Here is a 14,451-nt window from a genome sequence, read left to right on the forward strand (position 1 = left end):
CGCACATATATGCGTACACACCCTACGCACACAGATGATCGCAGAGGGTTCGCCAAAAGGATGACCCATCTCTGAGATATTTCACAGTCTCTGCATTGATTTCGTATCGCATTCATCTACAGAATTTTAAAACTTGAGCGATCTTTTCTTCTCCCATCACCGTCGCGCACACACCACACGTGGCGGCATCGAATGTCAAGGGGAAAAGCACAAGATCGGTAAAACGAACCATGCGCGTCACTCCACCTCAGACGGGTGGCACCCTAATTCTTCCAGCTGGTATTTCATGTCTATCGATAAGGCGAGGCGCGTGCGGTGTATACACAAAACTATTGCAAACTTTAAGGGCATATAAACAAGACTCGCGGAAAAATAAACGTCGTTTAATCCAAAAGCTGATATCATAATCTGAAAGCATATACAGGATGAAATTGGTTATTTTAAGTTATTTATTATTTTCTCAAAATCTATGAAACGTACTATTACTTTGATTTCATTTAAAAGATAATTTAATTCTCTTTGTTTTAACAAAAAGTATTGAAACAACTTTTGTTTCAATACTTTTTGTTAAAAACGCATACTTTCTCTGTATATTTGTAGAAATGTAAAAAATAACCGTGATTTCAGAGATTTTAAACGCTAACTTAAAAAAAAAAAAACATTTTTCAACCCATATTTATAGGAAATTTTTTGATCAAAATTAAATTTCCTACAAAATCTCAAAGTCCCGCCAGAATGTTTGGGCTTACCCTGTATATGAAACATCTATCTTTAAATTTAAATTCAAGTTTAATTTCTTTTGAGAAAATCTAGTTAAAAGACATTATCTTTCTATCAAAAAACTGATGAAAATTGAATGTAATATATACATATATATAAAGACAGACTAAGAAAAGAGACATAAACAACGTCAAAGACACATTTCTCTCCAAAAGCAAAACGTGAACTTTGCCGTAATCTGCGCAAGTGGTGCAATAAATTCTCCCTCAGAAAGTCTTTTGCTTCTTAAACGATTTCAATGTCAAAGTACAACATTCCATTCTTTCTTAAAAACTGGATGCACGACGACAGAAGATCATTTGCGGCTGTTGTCTACGCTCGGAGAGCGCGGCGTTTATGAGCTCGAGAATAATTTCCTTGCGATCCACCCTCGACGGACGATTCAAGGAAGCTTTAAAAGCTTTCACGACACCGACACAACGCCACGTCTTTGCCCTTCGCCCTTCGCGGCTGTCATCACCGGGCGGAAGCTAATTAAGGCAAACGAGGAATGCGAGGTGCAGCTGCAGGAAACGCGTGCTTCTCGATCCAGGACGGATCATGTGGGGGAGAATTCCGCCCTCCGGATGCCGCAATCACGACCGCGAACTTATCGACGCGGAAATCCGAGACGCGTTTTCGTCTATACACAAATCGTTTGATCGGTTAAAGAAAAGCCAGCGGAAGCGTCGAGAAGGAAATGTGCAATCAGTTTTGTCAACAAGATCTTGATGAATGATTTATGTATCGCTACGAGATACGACGGATCCCGACTGGGAACCGTACCGGTTGCTCGTTGAAATCATTTTCCAGGAAACGTAAGGGATGGTCGCATCGTCCACCCTCGCGGACACGTGTAATGCCACATGGCACGGTGTTGCTAACGACGTATTTAGCGGAGCCGAAAGCGCACGACAAAACATTGTCGGCATGTGCCGCCGCAGTAATTGCTCTCCGTACATGTATACACACATGACGTAATTAGTTCATAATTGAAACCCTCGCAACCGCACAAGGCGACAGCCATTCGAGCATAAATCGTCATGGAACTCGTAATCTTCATTCGAGATACATGCTACATAAATTATGCGAGTAACATAAATTGTAGTGGAATGTAAGTTTATGCAATATGAAAAATAGTTTTTGTATTGCTTTATATCGAGTTGTTATAAAATTGTAAAGTTACAATCAGTCTGCTTAGAAAATTTTTGTTTTACATATATATTAGATATTTTTATCAAAAATGTAGAAAATTGCATTCGTAAAAACGTTAAGCAAAAATGGAGCGTCGAATCATGTCGATACGTTGAAGTGTCGATAGTTTGTTCAGCAATCACTTGACCCGATGTGATATTTCCTTCTCCTTATTCGTAGAGTGCTGCATTACTTTGCCGGAGAAAGCTTTCCCGGAAAGCAGCAGTCGCTAGAGAGTAATATTCAAAACAGCAGAGTCACCCCACCGGCATTTTCCATCCGAGCGGATTGTCGTGTGTATCGTCGCGACGAGAATATTCGCTCACGTTGATTCCTGCCATGTTTACGTCAAAAAAGAGCAGACTTGTCATGTCGCAGCTTCGACTCTGCATCTCTGGACGCATTCGATTTCCATGTAAAAATTGCGAACCGGACAAGCAAAAAAATTAACGTACCACGCAACGATGTTTCGATAATGACTTTCTCCTCACTTTGCGTTGAGGAACATTGTCAAAATGTATTTGCCATTAACAAAACTGCAAATTTGCGAATAATATTTCATCGCGAGGTTACTTCCTTTCTCGTAGAAAGTTGTTTATATCTTAAATCTCCAGCTAGTAGTAATGTTCGTTCAAAGTAATACAAACTTCCGCAGACTGAAATTGCAAAGGCACCGCGAATGGAAGTGTTGTGAACGTTTAAATGGAATCGTAACGCGAGTTGAAAATCGATTTCCTTGAAGAGGAAGCTGTAGAGTTGCCAAAGCGGCAATCTGCTCGTACACCATCGTGACCATCGCGAGGGTAAATGATCGTCAACGAAGAGAAGCTTTCGTACATATCGTTGATTACATTTGATGGGACTGAAAAGTCATTTTTATGCTGAGAGATAAAATTTTTTTTTTTTTATCTCAGATTTACGTAATATTAATTATTATTCATTAATTATCAAGATATTTCGCCACGTAAATATGAGCAAAATGTCATTGTCTCTTTTTTGTGACAAATTCCGTTCGATAAAAAAAGTTTTCTTGCGTGATTCTGACAATATGAATAAATGAAATATTGATAAACTTGCAGATGAAGCAATGCATGTATTGCTAATCGATTTTGATACCAAAAACAAGTTAAAATCATATAATTTTTTTACAAATTTACTTGGCATTTTTAATAAATCCTTGCTAATTCCATTTTAATTATTAAAATAAAGAAAAAAACAGACAATTGTATGATTTGTCACATATTATAGAATTCACAGCTATAGTTTATGATTAAACCATATATACGCGATCTACAAACCGTAAAGATTAACAGAAGCGTCTGCTCTTAATCAGCAATTTATAAGCGTCTTGGTTCTCCTCTCAGCGTCTTTTTACCCTCTCGACGGATAATCAGCGAGTTCCCTTGAGCAAATTTGTCCTCCCCGAGCCGGCCGGAGCAAACACTTCGGCGAGCCTCGCTAAATCCTCAGAATACACTCGGGCAGATGAGCTCAACCGTAAGAGAAGGGACGAACGATTTCCTACTCGACGACGGCAACAACACGAATCTCTCTATCCTTCTCTTCGTCTTTCATAGCAATTGACCGCTGCATCGCGTTTGTAAGGTCCATGGGGTTTTCCCGGGACACTTTAAATCTATTGTCTCGATTCCGTCCAATACTACGCTCGCCAAAAATCCCCCATGTTATCGATTTAGGTCTCCGTATGCCATCTTTCCACCAACCTTACGATTGCTTAAAACATCATTCGAATCTACGGGATCCTTCGACCTCAATTATGGACACTAGCCAATCGGAAAATGGCTCTTGAAACATGCCAGTCATTTCGAACACATATGATCGAGCAGAAGGGAAAAGGGAATCCAAAGAGAAAGAGAGAAAGAGAGAAAGCGAGGGAGAGAGCACGCGAGCGAACATATGCGCAAGCAGAGGGTTGGTGTGTTTATGATATTACTTAATTAGAATGGGATCGCAGACAGAATTGCAGGACAGAAGCGCACGCCATTTTCGTTTTGCATTACGAGCTACTCCCCAAGCTCCATTATGAGTTTATTCATGCAGATCAAAGTCGTGAATACTCTAGAGTCGCGTACAGAGATTCTCTATTAGAAGCATCATCGCGATAAATTATTATTTTATTTAACCAAATCAAAGACTAACTACACGAACTTCGAGCGTTCGAATTATTTTAACTAGTAGTTGAATAGTTATCTTTGATTTTACTTACAGCGCTTGTTTAGGGAAATGAATCGCGTCTTTTTTTTTATCTTTAATCGACTGCTCTTGACAATACGGAAACAGAACAAAGGGCAGTGAAAGATTTGAGAATGAAACGTGAGAGGAAAGGAAAATGAGGCCCCGCGATTTCCCGTGCTTCTGTCCCCTAGAATACCTAGACGTTATTCAAGGTTTCGTTTCATTGCGATGCAAAGTCAGAGCAACGCTATGATAATCAGAAGGGGACGACCGCGACATTAGCAAGATTGATAATGGATTGTCACGGAGATTGTCAGGCTATTAAGTGATGGATGTTAGAGAAAATCTGCATGCTTTCTCGATTTGCGCGCGCGCAAATTTAAGGACGTATACATTTTTTGTTTAAGATATCAGAATTATTTTAAATCGCACAAAAGAAAAAAAAAATATATAAAGATAATTGAATAAAAACAAATAAATAAATAAAATTAAATTAATTAACTTCAAACACAACTTGCATTAAGAGGGAAATATAATAGTTTATTATGCGAATTTGCAGTAAAGGTTTTATTCCGCAAAGAATCATTGAATTAACATAGTGTCCGGCGCATTCAAATGCATAATAATTAAGAACGATTTAACAAAATTATATCAAATTTAATTCAAAAATTTATAAACCAATTTTGGTTATGATTATTTAAATTTCTTTCACTCGCTAATTCATAGTTTATTAATCAAGTTCTTTTTTTGCAATGTTTTGTTAAGTAATTTCAAAATATTTTTGTACGATGCGAAAAAAACATGAATCAAACAAAATCGCAGCGAGTTGGAAGCGAGAATCGCCATTGGAAAGATTCGAAAATGAAGGCCCGATGAAAAATTATCGGAAACAGCGGCACATGAAAAACACACTCACCGGCGCCAAAAAAAAAATTACACCCACTCGAGTTCGCGAAATAGGGGGGTCGAGGAAAGCAAGGGTGGCCGCGAGAAGGGGGCGCACGTCGGCGTCGATAATGCGGAATCGCGCATTCTGCAGGGATAAACAAAAAGGCGAGACTGAGGCAGACAGAGCATTAATCGCAAGCGCAATCGATGCCCGTGATCGCTTTAATCTTCGTCGGCTGTCGACGTGCGTGTGGATGAGCGCGCGTATATTGACGAGTGTGTGTGTGCGCGCCCTTTCGTACAAGCATGTTCATCGAGCAGGAATCCGGCATATAATCAGAAACAGGGGACGTGATTGCGCATAGAATGATACGTATTGACAGATGTCATGTTCATGTATACTTGGCCAGTCAAAGCAAAGGAAAAATTCTGAAAGGAACAAAAAAATGAAATTGCATTGTGATATTAAAATTATTTAATAACACATATCATAATATTCATATAAAAATATAATATGCGGCAAAAGTTGAAACCACCCTGTATACCTTTTTAGTGTTTTCACACCATTTTGTTATAATTTAATCAGATAATCGAAATGCTAACGTTTGATGTTACGTTGTACCTTACGTCATTTAATAGGAGTACACTAGCAGTCGCGTCATTAAATGATTATGATATCCTTTGGAATTTTGCATTCGCAGTTACTATCGATGTGATATGTGATTTATCGGAATTGGAGATTGCTGTCAGGTTGCAAGATTCCATCAGCGGAGAGTATGCTTTATACAATATATACGATAGATACATCGATTTTCGCCGATGAAATTTTTATATTCTCTGCCAAGAGAATCGCACGTCAGATATTGCAATTATTTTCGTCGGCGACAGCTATGACAACTTTTTTATTTTTTAACACAAATCCACTTAATATGTTCGACGATGTGACAGAAATCTAAATGCAAAACTAATTTACTATAAAATAATAACACAATGTGCACACTTTCCGTATAATTAAATTTTAACAACTTCTAAAATATTTATATATAAAAAATAATTAAAAAACATGTTATAAATGTTAGTGTTTATTTTAATGAAAGATTCAAATATTTATAAAAGTCATTGGACCATTAATTCAAGATTTATAAATTCTGTAATCAAATTTTAATTGGATGTTTTTAATTACAACATCAAAAAACGTTATACGTATTCATAGGAGCTATCTTTTCACGATTTTCATGCGGAAGTAATATTCATCTGAATTAAATCAAATAAACTTTTTTATTTTTATTTTTTCTCTCAATTAATCTTTATAATTATATATACTGCACATTCACAATTATATGTTTTTTAATAAATAAAGATTAACATATTAACTTATAAAATAAATAAAAATATATTTTAAATAATAAAAAAAAAATTAATTATTTTAAAGAAACACACGACAAACTCCTATGTTTTCGCGCTTCTATCATTTGTGCAAAAAAAAGACAATATCCCTGATTTCCTGAAGACTTCTTCCCCCAAAGAACGGCCAGGTGAAATCAACAAAACATAGAATCTGTCATGATTTATCAAGCGTTATGAAAAAGCGCCTGACGGACGTCGCCGAAAGCCCATTTCGCTTTTCATACGCATCAAGCATTCTCGACTGCTGCGGCAAGCGACGGATGGGGTGGAGATTCGAGGAGGTGGAAAAGTTTTTCTAGAGTTTCTGATCCGTGAAAAGCAGCGATTAAGCGATTTATAAGTGCAACCATTCCTCCCGCCCTTCGCCGAATCGCCCGCATCTGCTCTCTTAACCATCTTACACTTTCCGCGCCTACTCCCTTGGTCCCACCGTCTTTGCCATAATTCCCTTGACACGGGGGCTTTTAACGCTCACGCGGTCGTTTTCATGATTCAACGTTCTCCGTTAAACAAAGGCAAAACGGGATGCAAAGAAATCGTCATTCACTACGCGCAGATGCAATTGCAACGCGAAAAATGCCAGAGCGAATGTGTCGTCACTCGGATAAACGCGTAGAAGTCACATATCTCGCTTATATTATATCACAAATTTTGTAAGAGAAACACATCTGTGTTTCTTTGTTCCGGGATATATAAAAGTAACAAATTTAATAAATTTTAGAAATACATAAAAGTAATAAAAAGTAATAAATTGTAGGATACATAAAAAGCAAAACTGTCAGACTTATTTTGATCTTAAGAACTCTGTCAAAAAGTCCTCGATCTGCTGTCAACAAAAACTTCTGTTACGACATCCCAAAACTTTTTTTATAAGATGTTGATGCGTGTGTGTGTTTCAAACTATTATTGATAGGAAAAACAGAGAAAAGTTTTTATGAAAAATCAATGTTGAAGCGTGGCCGTTGAAACTACAAGATACGAGACAAAAATAATATCGTGCATGATTTGTGATTAAATAAAGTTTATGACAAAGAGAATGCGCCCCAGCATTCTGGATGGATAAGTAATGTAATAATAATAATTACATTTCTCGATTAAAAAAAAAATAACAACGCTTTGATATAGAATATGCAGCGCGCGCGTATCTCTGCCTGGAATAAATCGGGGAACTGAATTTAAATGAAACGCAACTCACGAACGGAGCGATTTCGAATGATCGATTCGGGATACGTCGACGCGAGAAAGAACCGAATTACACGGTACGTTAAGGATGTCCTGCGAAGACATCAATCTGGATCTGGCCCCATAAGATTCCGATCTCACCCCTCGATTTCTCCGTGCAACTGCACCAGGGACACGCAATGACTCACGCGCTTTATTGCGCCTCTTTGCCGCCTACCGAAATCAATAATAGTGACATCATGCGGTGCGATTATCGCGGTTAAAATAGCGCTCGAGCTGATTCAGCCGATTCGCAATAAACTATTACGTACGCTGCTTTATATTAGCAGTCATTGTTTCTCGCAAACGAAGTAGAAGACCGGCAGTTAATAACTAATAATAGCCACGGTAAATTGAGTGATATATATAGGTTGCCTCACGTTCTTTACGCGTTTTCTATCTATCATAAACGTGTTATATCACCGATCTTCAAGGCAATTAATTTCTTTCATGCAAAAATTACATTTTGTTATATATAGAGCAAAAATATAATATGTGAATATTAAAATTTTTTTAACATCTTAAAAAAGAGAGAGAAGAAAAATTATCCAGAATAAAATATATTTATAATCAGAATGCACGCATTTGAATGAAATGAATTAATGATACATCCGCTCTTATCCTCATTCCTTTAGTTATGTTCAGAAACTAGGAAAGAGGCTGACAAGCCGCCGTAGCGGAGTTGGAGTCGAGCCAAGTCGACCCGCGCCGTACAAAAATTTGACGGATCTTCCAAGTTTTCGAGCAACTTTCCGCACTGCGGGGATTGTCGGAGAGAGGATCGAAGGACAGAACGCGGGGTGTTGCAAGGATGACGACGTTGATAACCGGTACGTTAGACAACGAGACGAAAAATTACTTATCCCTCGAACGCCCCAATGTTTGCGTTTCTGATTGGCCAACACGACTCATCGACATCGCATCTCTCTTTTTATTTTTCTCTCTTTTTCCCCGTTACTTCTAAGTCTATCCGCGTCATCTTTTTCTTTCGCACCTGTTTCGTCAAATCCGTCATTATATCGAGGAGATAAAGTTTAACGATTTGCCACGACCCTCATTTGCCGACTTAATGACGCAATTATTTTTTTATCCTGTAAAACCACGCCTGATGATGACAGGCACGAATTACGGAAGGAATGATACATGAAACAAAGTTTTTAAAGTTTTACATAAATATTAAAAAAATTTGTATGATGATATGAAAAAAATAATATTTTTTCATGTAACAAATATATACTTTATTTATTTATTTTTTTTTTTATTGTGATAAATATAATATTTAAAAATCTCGAAGAGATCACAACTATCCTTTTATAAATATTGCACAAATAATGCTTTATAACTCTTGAATCTACATTGCCGAATAGAATTTATTTGTTGCATTAAAACTCACAAAGCGTATGCCCGCAAGTACAAACCTTTTCATTCCATCCACCGATTACAAACAACAATGTAATAAAACGAGAAAAGTATCACATCGGCGAAGCAGTGCGAATTTTTTAACGCTTGAGCGCTCAAAAGTTCGACCGCGAATGAATTTAGGAAGGTCGACAAGCCGCAAAGCGCGCACAAAAGGAGACGCGCACACGTTGAAACGAAGAGAGCCTACGAGAAGAAAAGAATGGCATTCCCGAAATGCAAGGGCGCTTTGGGCACCAAGGGAGAGAACTGGCTGTAACGTTAGCGTTATATCTGCGTGTGTGCCGTGCGTATATTTTTTTCTCGCCTCTGGCCATCCCAAAACCCCTCGCACATCGCTATAAATATGTCTCGACACTAGGCTAGGCAAGGACCGCGCTATTCCCATGGCGAAAGCCTTCGCCATCGATGCGTAACCAGTCTGATATATATATATATAGAGCTCCGAAACCATCGGATGTCTTTTTAGCCGCAAACTTTAGTGCGAACAGTTTTTCTTTGTGAAAATAGAGACAAAGACTATAACGTTCATATGTTGCACGTAATTTTCTAAATTTTAACATTGCATATATTTGTTATTAAAATTGATTCGTAAAATTTTATTCAAATCTATGCTAAGATTAACTAAAGAAAAAAATAAATTTATAAATTTTTGTTGTCTTATCTGTTTTCTGAAAATGGTAATAATTTTAATGTTTTTTTTATATCTATTCTAAATCTATTCTAAATTTAAAAATCTGGAAAAGGACATTCGACGATATTTAAAGCACGTTATAGAAACAAGCAAGGCAATTTAAGTGAACACACAACTAAGTTCAGTCATTTTATAGCCTTTAAATCGATGATAATCGCTTTGCGTCGTAAACGGGACTTCAATATCGGAATGAGTACTGTATGTAATGGCACATTATAGCGTTTATGATGTTGTAAAAAAAAAACGCTACGTCTTAACATTCTTTAATTCATTCTCATACAGCTACACAGAGTGAGCCCAAATGTTCCGGTCAGACTTTAAGATTTTATAAGAAATTTAATTCTGAACAAAAAGTTTCCATTAAACATAAAAAAATGCTTCCTTAAAGAGTTAATGCCCAAAAATCACGGTTATTTTAGAAATTTTTAAAAATATCAGAGAAAGCATGCGTTTTTTAACAAAAATTATCGAAACAAAAGATATAAAAAGTTAAATTATTTTTCAAATAAGATTAAAATAATTTTTAAAAAGCTCCATCGTCAATATCCAAAAAAATACTTTTTTATTTTTTATTTTATTATATTTGAAACTGATTATCTCAAAACCTAATCGAAGTTTGGATCCATCCTGTAAATCAATTAGAATTTTAGAATTAGATATTTTTATTTTTTTTTTAATCCGAACAAAAATAAAATAATATTACAAAAAAATATTTTATAATTTACATAAAATTTACTTTGTGTTTTTTTTTAATGTGAGAAGTCTACATAATATAAAAAACTACTATACGGAAACTCACTTAACTTCGCGCGACGATAAGACTTCATGTTAACGTCATATGAGTTCTTCCGAAAGAAAAGTTATATGAGACTCAGAGACAACTCCACTCGAAAACATGTCAGCAAATTATGTTTGTCAGTAAAAGTTGGCGGTTGATGTCTTTATAAGGAAAATATGTAAAGCTATATATGTATCTGGCTCCTGAAAATTAGATCTTCTAAAATAGATACAGGCACTATATCTCTGTACATATATCTGGCTGGCATGTATAATCATCGAATTATTCATATATATGAGCATGATATATGCAAATAATAATATAGATTATTTAGAGTAATAATGCGTCAAGAGAGAATTTATGCATAAATTAAATTAATTTAATATCATGTAGATTATACAAATTGAAAAAGTAAATTGAAAGTAAAAATAAAAAAAAAAGTTTGTGTCAATTTTAGCATACTTTAAATTAACAAGTAATGTCAGGTTTCAGGTAGAGTACGGTTTGCGAGTGTGAATGTATCGATGCTCTCACTTGTAGAGATTGAAGCTTCATTTTGAAATGAAACATGCCAGTAGTTGAGCGTTAAGCAAAACTCCATTCTAAATGCAGAAAGTTTTGTCGGATGCAATTGGTTCATTCAAACAAGCACATGTGATGAGAGAATTCACATATGTATCTGTAGACAGCGAGAGTTCACATGGTGATTCTATCTCTATATTTCTCTCTATGACTACAGCATTCATGATTCCACATGACTTCTATATTTTCCAACATTTTGCTCAGAAATAATTAATAACATTTGTCACAGCTTGTAGCCGTTAAAACATAATTTAATAATTAATTATTATAATGGTTAGCGAAAAATATTTAAATAGAAGGAAATGTCACACATTTTCCTTTTTCTGTTGTAAAATTTACATGAAATATGTATGAATACATGACATTTCTTTATTTTAAATTTAATTAAAACTGTGTCTGCTTTTTCTTGATAATAAAAATTTAATAACCTAAACAATTAAAATAATATTTAAACATCTAAAAAATATTAACGTAATATTAATTCTTAATTAAAAATCGAGATCTGGTTTTTTCTTATGCATCCATCCTAAGTCAAATTCTTTTTATTAAAATTTGTCGTCTTAAAACAATCTAAAAAAACATTTCAATATTTCATTTAGTTAAGTTCAATATCGAGATATTCGACTTGTTACGTTTGAAATTTAACCTCCTATATAATTTGCATAATTTAATATGTAATTTAATAATTTTATAAAATATTCATAATACTACGTTATTGACATAATTATTTGAGATTGATTCTATTTATGTACGTAAACTAAATAAAGATAACATTTTTTACAACAATATTCGATGTAACATCACCAAAAAAGAGAGAAAGAGAGAGATTTTCTTCCAATAGTATATATTTCACACAAAATACCGGCAATTCGTTCAACATATCGTGGGCATATATGCTAAAGACTATAAAAGAATGCAGTACTTTGCGACAGTTTTCTGCTAACGTGCAGCGTCCCAGAAAGTCTCCGCACTTTAAAGTTATTTGCACAAACAGAAAACAACGTGCTTTATGGCGAGAAAAGTTGAGCTCTCTCAACGCGCTGTCCTATATATTCATATAAACTCATATATCTCATCGATGGCAAAAGCGGTCAGCAGTTTGGGATACATCGGTTGACACGGCAATGCAATTATCCCCTCGAGATCAGCGTTTGCTCAATATTCTGTCGCGTACGCTGTTTTACCAGTCGTGAACAATGTTATCAAAAATAAAGATTGTTTAATTTAGTACCAATGCACGTCTTCAAATAATACAAACTAGAGCATGATAGTGGAAATCAGATACTAAAGGTTCAGAAAATTAAAGGATAAAATATTGTTAATCGATAATCTCTACAAATACTTGAAAATGCTTCTTTCTTAAAATAGATATTGATTAAAAAAGATATTGATTAAAATTATACATGCATTAATTTATAAAATTAAAACAAAAAATCTTAATACAAGTATATTATATAAAAATTTTATCAGCCTACGCATTTATATTAATCAATAAAATATGCTAATAGCTTTCTCGATGACAGAAAGAAGAGTCAAAATGGTCTGACTTTTATATTTCAAAAATTTGTATAAATATTAATTCTACTAAAACAAACTGTCTGGCAAAAATAAAAAATCCTTGATAGAGTTTTGCTATATTCAAAGATATCATCCACGTGTTGATGAGTGCGGCTATTGCTGCAAGAATTATGCCGAGATATAGAGTGCATACACCCCTGAGAGAAATCCGCAAGCTCTTTCGCCGGGAACAAATTGTCGAGAATATTATCTCGCGCTATTAAATCCGACTGCGATAATAACTAGCTCATGACTAAAATTTTGCGATCACTACCGAGAAATGAACGGACTTAAATCACGGCGTGATGACAGTGATGACAGACGCGATGAGGCACGGCAGGCGAACGTATGTTTACACCGACATCGGGTCGGACGTGTATACGTGCGATGACGAAACGCACTTCTCGCGCCGTTAACTCGGTCGAGAAATATCGGGGGAGCACGATAGCGTAATGGAGCTACAGAGAATGAACTCACCTTCGCCGGCGGAGTACAGCACCGGGGACCCGGATCTCTGCGGCAAACCGGTGCAAAGCGGACGGCGTGAGAATGTCGAGCACACAGGTGCAATATCTCCGATGACGCGGCTACGCCGCTCGAGTGGTCGGTGTGGACTGCAGACGAGGCCGCAGATGATATCAGAGACCTAGGGGAGCACTGCATGACATCATCGCGGGCCAATCCGTACGAGCCCAGCGGGGCGCACGCGCCGCGCCCGCCGCCCTTCGGCGCCGGGGTTGCTTGCGATATATCGCAATCGATTGCATCCCCGACTTCGCGCCCCCGATGCCGGAGCTCTCTGCTGGCGAAGCTTTACCCCGGCTTTTGAAATGTGGCGCCAAGTTTGTTTATGTCCTTACACGCGTCATCCCTTATCTACTGATTTTAGCAAACTTTTATAAAAAAATATCAAAAGCCGGTATTTTTCAAATTACAGTTTATTGATTTAAAATCAATTAATCTTGCCATTATCAATCGCGTAATTCTCCAATTTTTAGAGCATTGATATTATAATTTTATTATTGTAATTTTTGCTGACGAAGCTAGAAATAAAAATATTGTTAATAATAAATCTTGTTGAAAACGTGTCATTAGCAAAACACGATTCATACGAGATATAGGTAACCGATGTATCACGGATACACTTAACAAGAATACAGACACGATCCGAGCGCGCAGACATGTAGATAACACTTCGTGATGTAAAGCGAATAGATAAGCAGACTGATGTCAAGTCAAACATACATAAATCTTATCGGAGTAACGCCCGCGATAAAAATATTTTGCATATATCCCGATGTTCTTCTCTCGGCGTAGATAACAGGTAAGCTTCTTTGTCACCGCTTCGACAAGCTGTGCTGAAATATGTAAAATTATTCCGAGATTTTCGCGGTGCCGGGACTGGTTTACCTGCCAATGCCGGTTTCCGAATCCAGGACATTGTATTCCTCGTATTCACGAATGTCTTCCCCGTTACAAGCTCGTGTAACACGCAAACACGCGCGACTGACTGCAGGTGCGAAGAAGGCTCGTGAAGGGACATTATCATACTCGTGAATACAAAAATATCTTCTTTGTAAGTCGCGAAATTGCTAGGGTGAAAAAGCGGGTCGAGCACCAACAGCTTCCGAAGAATGCTACGGAATGGCAGGGAAAGAAAAGGCTTAATTTCCTGAAAAGAGTTTGCGACTCTTGTCGCGTCTGTGATTTAACTGCAAAAAATTTTGCTGCCACGTCCTTCTTTTCTATTCTGAAA

At 36.5% G+C, this 14,451-nt stretch overlaps 1 protein-coding gene across 2 annotated transcripts in view; it reads right to left on the bottom strand.

Moving 5' to 3' along the window:
• LOC126852677 (transcription initiation factor TFIID subunit 1) overlaps positions 1–14,451 on the bottom strand; it is a 114,136-nt gene that overhangs the window by 56,319 nt on the left and 43,366 nt on the right. The window contains exon 1 of one of the 2 annotated variants that reach the window (XM_050597719.1): positions 13,173–13,297. The exons of the other annotated variant lie outside the window; for it this stretch is intronic. The gene's annotated coding sequence lies outside the window, so the exon portion shown is untranslated. Of the gene's footprint in view, positions 1–13,172; positions 13,298–14,451 lie in introns of those variants that run through there. 2 annotated transcript variants of the gene reach the window in all.

The sequence above is a fragment of the Cataglyphis hispanica genome, chromosome 1, assembly GCF_021464435.1.
Source record: "Cataglyphis hispanica isolate Lineage 1 chromosome 1, ULB_Chis1_1.0, whole genome shotgun sequence".
In the NCBI taxonomy this organism is placed as follows: Eukaryota; Metazoa; Arthropoda; class Insecta; order Hymenoptera; family Formicidae; genus Cataglyphis; species Cataglyphis hispanica.